Raw genomic sequence first — 14,048 nt, 5'->3', positions numbered from 1 at the left:
CCTCGAAGTGTGGACGTGGTGGGGACCCAGAAACAAATCCAATCGTTTCTAGATTTGAAGCTTTCGTGACTGCAAGGATTCATGCTCTTGAGTTTTTTTTCGGTAAAGTCACGTAGGTAAAAATAAAAATTAATAATAAAAATAGAAATAAAATAATATAGTAATACATATTTTATTATTTATTTTTATTTTTACCTACGTGACTTTACCGAAAAAACCTAAGAGTACAAATCTAATCGGTTGCTTAACCCGGTTCGCCACGCTCAGCTCAGCTAAAGACGTCAGCGCAACGCTCTTGTTGAGAGTGGATTATTCATCAAGACACGTTCGTTTTTCTCCGCACGCGACGAAAAATATTTAGACTTCATCAACCTCTCGGCTCTCCAGGGCCGATGTCACCAAACGAGCATTTGCTCTCAACGAGAAATCTCTGGGCTGGTTTTTGACCGTCTGGGGGCTCATCAGCAGTGCGGTCTGTCGAACAATCGCCGCGGCATTGTTTGGGGTTGTAGGCCAGTCACAGGCTCCCCCCCCCCCCCCCCAATAAGAATGACGAGGTCACAGCTCGGCTCGTACACTGTGTTCGCACGCGTTCAATGCGACAGCGACGCTGCTGCTCCGGCAACAGCCACAGAGTTTGCGCCGTGCGCTCGAACGGACGGCGGTTCGAGAAATTGTGCCGGGAAACCGCCATCACCCAAGTGGGTCTATGGCATCATTTTTCTCCTCTTTCTCTTCATCTTATCGATGACCGCACAATTACTCAATTGGAATATTGCATGGCAATCATCGCCCCGCCCCCCACCCACCTCACCCCGTCTCCCTCCTGCTGCGAAATATTTGCAGGACCCTCCTTAAAAAGAGCCCGTGAGACTCGGCGATTCGTCTCTCCCGCGTCGTAAACAAACACGACATTCAGTTTAACACGTAGGCAATCGGCTTTCGCGACCAATATACATAGTGTAGTTTTTTTGGGGGGGGGTACAATCACGTGAATATACATGTGTCGGTAAACCCGCCGCCAATGAGTAAGTTTTGACACGTCAACAACACGTGCCAATTAGTTACTACTTCAGCACACAAATCGTAGATGTTGTGGATTTACTTTCCAACGCACCGGTGTGCCTAAGCAATAACTAATTAGCACGTTTTATCTACGTGACTGAACGAACTAATTGATTGCGTTGGGTGGTGGCGGGTTCAACGACACATTTATACTATTTGGTTCTTTCGGTAAAGTCACGTAGGTATAAAATAAAATAAATGAAATCACGACGTTTCCATTGCAACACAAGCAATCGTCATCAGGTGGGAAACCCACAGCAAGAACATTTTTTTCAGCAAAAAATGATGATTGCTTGTGTTGCAATCGAAACGTCGTGATTTAATTTATTGTATTTTATACCAAGGTGACTTTACCGAAAGAACCAAAGGGTATGGATCCCTGCAGTCACGAAAACTTCTAATCTAGACGCATTTATATTTACGCGATCTAACCCAAAACACGTACATTCTGGACAAGAATAATCATCATAATCATCATGATGTGGGCTACAGCTCGTAGCCACCAGGGGGAGACATTCTTTGGCACCTGGAGATTCCGCGCAATGCCACGCGTGTGCAGCACGGTATACATAGACGACGAAAATGACTGTACATTTCTAATGGTTTACAATAACACTGCATTTGCTTGAGCCACAGAACTCGAGTACTGCACGAGTTTGATGCGCTCCCGCGGGATCCACTTTGCCACGTGTTTTTTTTAGGTTCAACTCGAGTTGGCTGTCAACTCCGATTGGCACGGTTGGCAAAGGTACGGTGCGAAAGAAGTTCAACATACGTACATTTCGGGGCGACGGCCCTCGTGCTTCGCGGGCCTACTTTGCTTCACCGGTTGGCCCGAGTTCTCCACGGAGGATTTCGGGGCCGGTTGAAAAAGGCATCGACCACACGGGTTACAATCAAAATATCGTATGCGAAGGGGATTATTTAACGCTTTACTTAATTTAAGTCTTTAACATTTAATTTTGTCAGCAGCGTGGTGTTGACCTTTTACAAGCGCTTTCTGGGAAAGCCTCGCTCGGATGTATTTCTGGGAAAGAGCTGCCCGACTCACACGACAACTCGAGTCACTCGAAAAGTCATGGAAACAACACTTGTATTAATTAAACAGACTCAGTTTGTTGTCCCTCGACTCGAGCACAGGCCAACTGGAGTTCACTCAAGTCAACCGGAGTTCGCTGCCGATCGAAATTAGACATTAGCGTTTCTCGGCCATGGTTATCGCGTGCCGAGCGTTGCCTTTATTTATTTTTGGGGGGGAGAAAAGCGTGGCTTTAGAAACGTTTTGTTTGCGCCGTTCCCGTTACCCTCGTTCCGTGGATCCCGATGTAAGTGGCACACGCCTGTGTCGCCAGGCGGGTGCGTCGGCGCCTTTGCCAGCCGAGCGACGCTCACCCAAATTTCCTTTTTCGAAGCGAAGCAAAACAAAACAAAGAAAACTCGGCCAAGTATTAAATTTGGTCTCTGCTGATCTGGACCTCACCTTTATTCGGAACAAAGGTGAGGTCAAGAGGTCAAAGTGCTCAAATTAGCGTTGGGCAGTGACCGTCTCTGTCGCTAGCGATGAGCCAGTGATGTAAATTCCACGTAACGATTTTGACAACTGCTGTTGTCATCCCGTGAAGTTGTACTCATTTTAATTCCTCTTGCGCCCGATCCTTCAGGACAGGGCTTGGATGGGCGTTCGCAGCGCCCAGAACAGGTGCCGCGGACTGTTGCCCATCTGCATTGCCACGAGCAGAGGCAGCAACATCCATTGTTGTGCTCGACTTCTACGCGACAATATTTTTTCTCCCAATCGGCTCTGACCAGCGTTTATGGTCAAACAACCCCCACGACTCGCGCGGCGTATGGGGGGGGGGAGGGGAACGGTGGCCCTCATCCTGCAGCGGAATGACACGAGGAGCTGTGTTTCCTAAACCTGAAGACGCGTTTAGGGAGCCAAGGTTTTACCGGCCACTGAGCCACCGGCGCGCACACCGCCGCCCTCTGTGCTCGCCCACACATCACGTGGGGGGCCTGGTGGCAGCCGGTTTTACTCTGGGGGGGTTTGCGCATTGAGGGTGCGAAAAGACGAACAAGCACTCCGAGAGTGGGCGTAGAACGGCCGCGTTCATATCACTGCTCAAGGTCACGCTTCGAACTGTTCCGCTTCGCGAGCGTTGAGCGGGGATGCCGCTTGCCGTTGTGTGCGTGGTCTCCAATGCACTGGCTTGAGCTTGCTCGGTACTTGGGTATCCGTGAAAAAGAGCTTCATAGCTCATCGGATTCCTCCAGCATTAATAATATTCAGATTCTGAATTATCGGAGGAACCGCCTTCGACAAACCAGGTGCGTTGTAGAGGCTTGGGTTGTTAAGATGGCTGGAAAAATGTCATTACAGGAATTGATGTGAAGCAATCTGTGCGGAACGCTGAGTGTTACCTCCCTCCCTCTCTCCCCCCCTTGAGACACGTGGTGGGTTTTCTTCGAGCATCACTCCGGTTTCGTTCAACCAGCAACCGCGCTCGTTCGTTGAATCGCGCAAACATCCCCTGTGCAGGACCCTCCTTAAAAAAGAGTCTTGAGCATCGCTGAGATGTTTTACCAGGTAAGTGAAGGACATGAATCATTATCATCGTCGTTATCATCGGCCATGATCAATCCACTGCTGATTAAAGCCCCCCTCCTCAATCAGTTGGCTCCTGCGATGCACAACACTCCACATATGACAGTGCCGTATTCATCATCTGATCTTTAATCCGCTCGTCTCCGATCAGATCGGCGAGCGTTACAGTACCAAGTGAGTCTCCTTGACGAGCAAAAGAGTCAATGGAATGAGAATCGCTTTGAGTAGCGCTAACAAGACAAGTCTGTCGGGAGACGTGGGAGCAAACTTGAGCTGGCGCGTGGGGGGGGGGCGTACATGGGGCTGGCACTCACAGGGTCCCGTGTAAGGGTGGGTAGGGGGGGGGTGGTGATGGGGGGTGGGAGATGTTCTCCCCTGGTAGGGCCCTACCCCCCCCATGGCTGGCGTGTGACCCCACATCAGTGAGGTCAGCTATGGCATGAGAAGGGGCCCCGGCAAGGGAGGATGCCCTGGGGGGGGGGTGGGTGGGGGAGGGGGTTGCACGAGGGGGAGGGGGGTGGTGGTGGGTCCAGAGGTCTGGGGGGGCTGCAGGGTGATGGCAGAATGCAGTCCCTTCTCTTTCTTCATGTGACCGGAGGAATCCTTGGCAATTACAAGGAAGGGGGTGGGGTGGGATGGGGTGGGGGGCGTAGGGGTATAAAATTGCTTTAAAGTTTTTCCTTGTGGAGCTCGTGGTTGTTATGTGCAATCAGCCCCCTTTTGTGTTGCGGCAGCTGCAAGCAGTTAGCTCATCCCTCTGGCCAAACAGGGGGCTGCTCTTGAAATCTAAAATGTCAATGAGACTTGTACATGCTCTGCCTTTTATTGTTGCCGCTCTTTGGGAGAATGCTTTGCATCGCTGACATGGGGTCGCATCCTAGCCGCTTTATGAAGCCGGTTGTGCATTGTATTCAGACAACAACGAATTAAACAGCGATGTTGAATGTATTCGTTCACCTCTAAAGCACGTTTCACCGCATGTAGTGACATACTGTATCCGTTGTATGGATTGTAAACAGAAGTACATGTTTTTTTCTCCAATTAAAATAAAATTAGAAAAAGCAGAATTGTAAAGGTTACCCCCGCATGCATCGTTTTCTAATCGATAGTTATGGACAGCTGTATCACCTTATCTATGATCACGTACGAGTCCATTTAAATCAAGAGCTTCTTCCGTGGGAGACCTGGGTTCGATAGACGCGACCTCTTGCGTGATTCTACTCGAAGCAAGCATTTGTAAAGGAACCCTTAAGAATCACAAGGGTGCTTTAATGTGTCTCGATGAGCCTGCGGCAATTACTGTGAATGACCCTCGGCGACTCACAGTGGTTGCTTTGTTGGGCTCTATAAAGCCTCGGGAGCTAACACTGAACTTCCGAAATCATGCCGGAGCAATAGCCCAACACTGTAGCCTCGGGAAGGAAGGCTGAACGTTGGTATTGTTGGTATAAAAAAGGTGTCAATTTTGTTGCCAGATAGAAGGGTAAAAAACCAATTATCATATTTTTTACTGGAAAATGAGGTTCCAATGGTGTTGGTATTGTTGTCGCGCTATTACGGTATGCTGTTAACATCACAGCACTTGTGGTATTTTCAGTTGACAAACACACATTTGAATAAAACAAGAAACGGGATGTGATTCACGCTTGCAGGAGGTGTCCCGGACGCCCGGCACACCGCGTCCAGTATATGCCTCGATACCATAGTCCCGCACCTGCGATGAGCACGGTTAGCTACGCACGCTGCGGAAGAAGTTGAACACACGTGCGTTCGTACATGCGTAGTCACGCGCCTTACCCCCAGTGTGCCAGCGACCCAGAGAACATTCAGTGACAATTCTAGATTTGAAGCTTTCGTGACTGCAAGGATTCATATTCTTGGTTTTTTTCGGTAAAGTCACGTAGGTAAAAATAAATAAATAAATACATAAAATAAAAATCACGACGTTTCGGAGGAAACACAAGCCTCCGTCTTCAGGTGGAACAGTCACAGCACGCTCGCTGTATCAAGTACTTGATACAGCGAGTGTATCAACAGCGAGCGTACTTGATACAGCGAGCGTGCTGTAACGGTTCCACCTGAAGACGGAGGCTTGTGTTGCCTCCGAAACGTCGTGATTTTTATTTTATTTTTATTTCATTTTTTTACCTACGTGACTTTACCGAAAAAACCCAAGAATATTCAGTGACAAATTTAACCGTGGCTAACATTCGCAGCAAACGTGCGTTCCGAAACCAGGACCGCAGCGGGGAACACGTCACGGGACTCTTCCTCTGTTTGGCCCGAAACATCCACTAGCGGAGTTTGCGTCTCACCGCGGAGGTAGCCAACGGTGCGAAGGGAGTTCAACGTACGCACACATACCGCGCTCGCACCCGTGTTGCCACGTTTTCACGAGGTGTCACGTTGGATGTCTTGCTTTATTAAAACGCGCGCTCGGAAGAGACCCAGAGAGACATTGAGGGGCGGGGGGTTCGGGGGGTGGGGGGGGGCACGCACTCTGTGGGGTTGGTGTGGTGTGGTAGGAGGGGGGGGGGGCAGGGGGAGGGAGGGGGTGTGTGGGGGGGAGATGGAAGCGGGCGTGCCGGTGAGGACACTCCGGGTCGCTCTCTGCAGGAGGAGGATGAGGACGCAGCGTCCTTCACTGTCCTCTGGTCACGAGACTCCTTCACACCTCGCGCCTTAACCCTCGCCGAGCCAGGGATCTCCTCCCGGCTCTCTACAAATCAGCTCAGCTGCTCACCTGCCCGACGTGCTATCATGGAAATGCCGGTGCAGATATTGGTCTATGAATGGCTCGTAAATATAAAACGTCAGTTTGACACGCAGTAGGCTTTCGCGACCAAAATCATCCATGATACAGGTTTTTTTTTTTTTGGGGGGGGGGGGGAGCGGGTTAGATCGCGTAAATATATAAATGTGTCGTTAAACTCGCCACCACCCGACACAGCCAAATAGTAAGGTTGGTTACGTCAACAGAACATGCCAATTCGTTACTAGTACAGCACACTGGTGTGTTGGAGAGTAAATCCACAACATTTACAATCAGGCATGTTCTATTTACGTGACTAACCTCACTAATTGGCTGTGTCGGGTGGTGGCGGGTTAAATGACGCATTTATATTTAATCGATCTAACCCAACAAAACAAACCCCTGTATTATGGACGTAAAACGTGATTACATTATTTTTGGGTTTCAATCTCGTCGGTGATGGACAGCTGGTCTAGAAGGGCTGTTTTGAATGCGGCGGCTTAAAAGTTCACGGCAATAAATCAAGACGTTACCGAACAATCAACTTAACTCGTGTCGGTCGTGAAGTCTAAAACATTCATTTCCACCGGTCGTGAGCGCGCGGCGAGCGTTAGGAACGCAAATAAATAAATAACGCCGTGGCACGAGATGTCAAATGTCACCCGAAATAAAACTTGACAGCCAAGGGGTGTTTTATTTTCTTCCCTACGCCCCCACACTTCTCCGTTTGTGGACCCAAGGCTGATTCGTGCTCTCACGCGCGCGCCCCTCCGATCGTACGTGGTTTGTGTCCGGAGCCGAGTGGAGAAGACGAACACGAAGTCGTGTTGTTGTTTAAAGTCTCCGTATGTTTTCTCACGCAAATTGGTTTCAGCAGCTTTGACGCAGTAATAACTGGCCCCGAAACTGGAGCCTAATGCATGTTTACCTTACCTCTGGTGTGTAGTGTTTCAAATTTCTATTTTTTGTGTGTATGTGTGGAGCGCTCACCGAGGGAATACTCGTGTTTTGAGTTATATATGTATACACCAACATAAAAACACTTTTCCGTTTTCTTTTCGTTCGTCCGCAGCTGTGAGCCCTCTCTCTCTGTGTGTGTGTCTGCGGCGGTGGTGGTGCTGGCAAAAAAAAACACACAAGTCCACCGCGCGCTCTCCGTATTGTGGGGCCTGCGGTATTTCACGGGGAGAATCAACAATGGGGCGGGCAGCCGCTAATGGCACGGGGCAGCCAGTCGACCGCTGCTCTGCGCAGAGGCAGGCGGCGGCGAGCATCACAAACAGCGGTGCCCCATTACGACATCTCGACTCCGTGCAGACAGGATCTGGGGAGGGTGGGGGAGGGCTTTTCATTAGGGACACACAGAGATGAGATTGGCCCACGCAGAAACCGCAGTCCCTCGAGAGAGAGGAACCTGCTTATTATCCAGGGCGAAGGAGGGAGGGGCGATGGGGGGGGAGAAGGCGATGTTTGAGAGAATTGGGGCAAGAGGGGGAGGAGGAGGATGAGAGAGAATATGGGGGCAGCGTAGAGGGCAGCGGCAAAAAGGTTGTCCCAGGCAGCCCTGCTGTCTGAGGATTGATGGGACGTGTATGTGTCATCACAGTCGCCAGCCTTTGAACCTGAGACAGGCGCGTTCGGGAGGAGGCGCTGAGCGATGCTGCCCCAACGCGGAGTCGTTGGGCGAACGGAACGCGCCGTGCTCACGGGCCCTCCGCCGTGACACGCGGCCGGCTTCTCGCGACCGACCGAGGGTGGGAATGCGCAGAATTTCGTCAACAGCAAGGCGTGACCCTTTGCCTTGCTTGGAGGGTTCATCGCCTAATTCATTCAAGCACAAATTGTATACGTATATATATTTTAAAATATATATATATATCCGGAGCGCCAATTATCCAGTGTATTGTGGCACCGCGCTTTTATCGGTTATGTTAATTTATCCCAACCTTCAAGCATCTGACAAATCTGCTACAAAAAAAAACTGAAGTCACAATTGCGTTGACAAAGGGACAACGCTATTACGGACACTCAGTTCTTCACTCTGTCTGCCTAACAGCACTCAGCAGGCGCGGGTAATGGAGATGCAGGGACAATGGGCGACTCTCGCCGGTGACTGACCGAGTGGTTATAAATGGCCGGGAGCTGACAGCTGCTCAGGCTGGGGGTTGAGTCGGGGCAGGCTGACAGTCTCAGTCATTGGCCAAGGGATTCACACGTCGGCCCTGCAGAGATCGGTTGGGAGGAAGAGAGAGATGAGAGAGATGAGAGAGAGAGAGACACACACGCGCACGCACACACGCACGCAGAGAGCGGCTCTGAAAATCAAGCGCATTGGCAGCTGTCTGTCGACTGGGAGTCGTGGCCCGCCGTCTCCGTTTCGGCACCCGCTGTCACCTCGCTCACTCAAGCGCTGACGACCCAACTCAGGTGCAGCCGAGGCGATGTGCGGAACATGAGTTAAGGGGGGGGGGGGTGCCTCAAATGGCCGGCCACGCTTTGGCTGTGATCTCGGGCACAAGAGGGTTTGCACGCTTGACATTCCGGTAAAAAAAAACACATCGCCGGCGAGCAGGAAAATTGGAAATAAGTTAGGCGGTAAACTGCAAAGCGAGTTCTCTAAAGGCGACATGGGACTACTGCTACTTTGAAGCTTTTGCAATGAAAGGCGTGATGGCTTAAACACACGACTGCCCAGTCATACACGATTTAGCCGGTGCCGGGCAAACGTTGAAGCGCGTGACGTTGGTTTAAAGGCAAATGTGGACTTTGTTTTGAGAAATCTCTGAGGGCAAAAAAAAGCAAGGCTGCGTTACTCGAGCAGCATTATTATTGTTGTTGTTGTTACCTTCAGTCGCAGTGGCTGAGTTTCAACTCCCATTGCTGCTGCTCGCGCACACGAGGAGATGATGCCACTCACTCACGAAACAACAACAACAAAGGTCCCCCGTATAACCTGAACAAACTGTTGGGGCAAGTGCTGTTAGCGAGCAGCGCCTATGGTAGCCGGTACGGTACACGAGGGGGTGGGTGACCAGCACCACGCCCGGCCGCCTTTGTCTTCCCTCGTGGCGATGTTTTACGCACCGCACCAAATACTCATTTGAGGCTGAGTCGACCCAGGAGAAGCCCATGACCAGGTCAGATAATCGTCACTGGCGTTGGCCGTGCTGTTAGCGAGCACCTATGAAGGCCGGAACGGTACACGAGGGGGTGGGTGGCCAGCACCACGCCCGACCGCCTTTGTCTCCCTAGTGGCGATGTTTACACACCGCACCAGTTACTCTTTTGATGCTGAGTCGACCTAGGGGAGGCCCAGGACGGGTTCAGATAATCGTCACTGTTCGTGTTGGCCGTGAGCGGCAATCGAACCCGGGTCGCCAGGTTCGTAGCGTAGCGCGCTAACCGCTACACTACCACACACACACAAGCACACACACACACAAACACACACACACACAAGCACACACACACACAAGCACACACACACAAACACACACAAGCACACACACACAATCACACACACACACAAGCACACACACACAAGCACACACACACAAGCACACACACACAATCACACACACACACAAGCACACACACACAAACACACACAAGCACACACACACAATCACACACAAGCACACACACACAAGCACACACACACACAAACACACACAAGCACACACACACAATCACACACACACACACAAGCACACACACACAAGCACACACACACAAGCACACACACACAATCACACACACACACAAGCACACACACACAAGCACACACACACAAGCACACACACACAATCACACACACACACAAGCACACACACATAATCACACACACACAAGCACACACACACATGAGCACACACACACAAGCACACACACACAATCACACACACACAAGCACACACACACAAACACATACATATATATTATGTCTCTCGCCGCCGCCCACGTGTCAACCAAAGACGTTCGCGCATTCGTGTGACGAAGTTTAACATCCGAACGCGCCGTGCCATGTGCCGTGTTTCAGTGTATTGCACGGGCGTGTATTCACGTCCCATTTCTTGCAGGTTCACCGCATAAATCCGATCAAATAAACATAAACGTTAGCTTCTCTCTAGGAAACCTAACCCTGGCATGCGCGGGTGAGAGAGTTAATCACGGGTGTCCACGGTCATCCGCAATTTACTGCCCCGTCTGTTTACTCGAGCAGTGTCGGCGGGCCGCAGATGTTTATTTAACTGTAAATCAGGGGACAAGCACTTTGGGATCCATCATTCTGCATTCTCCCGCAACTATCTAAATTACGATCTATCCGCCGCAAACACGGTGTGATTCTCCTGCAAAAATATCGTAATTTAGCCCAAACTGCTGACAAAGTGGTCATCGGAGGAACGGCTCGCAGCTCGTGCCCTCACTGCCCTAAATCTGACATAATTGCTACACCGAGTATGTTATAATAATGATGGTTAACGCGCGCAATGCCTCGATTTCAGCAATGGTAACACCGGTTTTGTGACTCACAGCCAGAAAGGGCCTGAGTTCGATTTCCCGACCCGGCCGCCTTTCTGCGTGGAGCTTGTACTTTTATCCCACCGGGTTCTCCATCGCTATATATTTATCTATACAATGTAACTTGTAATGGACAAATATTCCAATGTTGAAAAAATACCTGCGAATTACTCAATCGGGAAAACACGCGTCAACATCGTCACCTACTGGAAACACTTGGCAGGAACCCTCCTGATCAATATTATTGAGACTTAATGAGGCTGTATCGGGTACATCAGCGTAATAATTATATTGTAACAATAACAATCACCCATTGTTAATCACAACAGTCAATGGGGCTTGGACGTGTTCTCGCGGTGGCGAGATGTTAACTATCTCGCCTGGTATACAGGAGGCCGTGGGTTCAATCCCGACCCTGACGCCCGCTGTATATTTGGAGTTTGCGTGTCTCTCGTCATCACGGTGGCGAGATGCTAACTACCTCGCCTGGTATACAGGAGGTCATGGGTTCAATCCCGACCCTGTATATTTAGAGATTGCGTGTCTCTCTCACCGTTGTCGCGTGGATTTTTCTCCGGGCCCTCCGGGTTTTTCCCGCTCCACATTTAGAATCAACAACACGCGTTCAGAGTATTTGGTTGCAATACATGTCCACGTGATAAGCCACTTCGTTGAACCATCACTTGTGGACAGGTTGCTTCTGAACAAGTTCGGTGGGACCTTACCTGGTAAAATAAAAAAATAGTTTGAAATAAAAAAAAGTGCCGCTAGAAGTGATGATAGCCGGTGGTCGACATTAACAATAGATGGGGCAGCCAAAGGAGGAAACACACCCGAGAGGGTTATTGCCCATTGAGATGGAGCGATGAAATCAACTCGTGTGCAGAAGATGCATCGCGAGACGCATGTGTGTATGTTGAACTTCTTTCGTGCCGTACGTAGCCAACCGTGCTCATCGGAGGTGCGAGGGCGATGACAACGAACTAAACACAAAAGGCAGTTCTAAATTAATGAGTTTTCAATCTAGATGATTTAAAAGTGCATAGCTCCAGTGGCTTCCTAATGTCGGATGGAGGAACGTTCCAGACGGCCGCAGAATCGCACCTGAAAGCACGCGATGCGGTGATTGTTACTGCATCGCTGAGAGCTGACGAAAGTCTTGGGGAGGCTTTCATCCAGCAGTGAATATATCACGCCTGCTGCTGTTGATGATATCCATACGTAGTAATTATGCATTTGTGCAGCCTGGTCCACAATAATCCACTGTATATGAATTAAATTGTATTTTTAAAGGGCTACATTGCGTGAAATCATTCAGGCTGTAGCTTTTAACAACATCATAAAATGCCATCGAAATGCGGCCATACATGCCCCTAGTGGATCAAACGCCAAAGACGTTGACAGTTTACTCAACACTCATCTGCGGGGGAGGGGAAAGAAACGTGAACAACTTGTAATTGTATTATAAACTAATATACAGGCAGCAAGATCGCGTCATCTGCACGGGGCATCACAGATAATGCACCTCCAAAGGAACACGTGAAGCGACAATGGTTGACCTGTGCCGTGCTGGCGGTGCCGTAGCTGTGCACTGCACACTGGAGCTGCGTGCAGGTTGATGTGTGTAGGTTGATGTGTGTAGGTTGATGTGTGTGTAGGTTCATATGTGTAGGTTGATGTGTGTGTAGGTTGATGTGTGTAGGTTGATGTGTGTAGGTTGATGTGTGCAGGTTGATGTGTGTAGGTTTATGTGTGCAGGTTGATGTGTGTAGGTTGATGTGTGTAGGTTGATGTGTGTGTAGGTTGATGTGTGCAGGTTGATGTGTGTAGGTTTATGTGTGCAGGTTGATGTGTGTAAGTTGATGTGTGTAGGTTGATGTGTGTAGGTTGATGTGTATGTAGGTTGATGTGTGCACTGTGCCCGCTATGCGTCAGCCGTGTGGGCTATGCGATGAGTTGTGCCGGCTACGAGCGAGTGAGGAGGCTGTGCTGGCTCCACGTTGACTCGATGAGCTCTGCGCTGAGCGTGCTGGCTATGCGCAGGGCCGGATTCAGGCCACGGGGCTTTAGGGGCTTGCAGCCCAGGGGCCTCCACCAGCTGGAGGGCCTCCAGGGATGAAGTAAAACGTGTTTTCACTTCTCCATTTGAAGCTTTCGTGACTGCAGGAATCCATACTCTTTGGTTCTTTCGGTAAAGTCACGTAGGTAGAAAATAAAATAAATCACGACGTTTCTGGCACAACACAAGCGTCCGTCATCAGGTGGGAAAGCATTATTTCACTTGTGAATGCTCAATTTTATTTGTTGTTAGCCTTGTAAAACTGTGCGCCTTTTGGCGTCATCTGGTCGAACACCATATGAGACTAGGCTCCAAAAAAAGCTGTCTCTGGTGTGGACCAATCAGTTTCAAAGACAATGCATTAATTATCAGAGTATTGTTTTTTGTTTGCATTTAACTGCAAGTATTGTGGTTAATGTAAGCATTGCAAAATATGTCAGTTTTGTTGCCAGAAAAAAGGGGAAAACCCCTTTTAGTATATTTTGGTACTGGCAAAGGAGGTCCCATGATTTGTTTTCCCTTTGAAAATATTACTTGGGGACCTCACAGTACCTGTAGCCCCAGGGGCCTACAACAATCTTAATCCGGCCCTGGCTATGCGCGAGCTGTATCGGCTATTGCGTGAACTGTGATTTATATGAATGTGCTTTACCGACCGCGAGTGGCTGATTCTCGCTGTGGCTGAGCTCTGCAGCCTGTGCGACGCTGCGACGGCCATGCGTGAGCTTACAACGGCTATGCGTGTGTTGCGCGAGCTGTGCGCGAGGCGTGTTGCCCGTGCGTGAGCTGCGCTGGCATGCGGCGTCTCTCTTAAGTGGCACGGGCTTGGGTTTCATCAGCAGAGCGCCGTCACAGCCCACCTTATTACCTCCGTATGTGGATCTGAGGGCTTCAAACGCCACATGCCGTGCCTCCCTGCGCGTGCATGCGACCTCCTGCCAGTGTCTCTGACCCCCAGGAGGACGTGGCACATGCCTTAGACGCCCGGTCTGGCGGCGGTGGTAGCGGTGGCAGTGACGGTAGTGGTGGCGGTGGTGGTGGAGGTG

This window comes from Lampetra planeri, chromosome 2 (genome assembly GCF_965212315.1).
Source record: "Lampetra planeri chromosome 2, kcLamPlan1.2.h2, whole genome shotgun sequence".
NCBI classification, from domain to species: Eukaryota; Metazoa; Chordata; class Hyperoartia; order Petromyzontiformes; family Petromyzontidae; genus Lampetra; species Lampetra planeri.
This window is presented reverse-complemented; position numbering follows the sequence as displayed.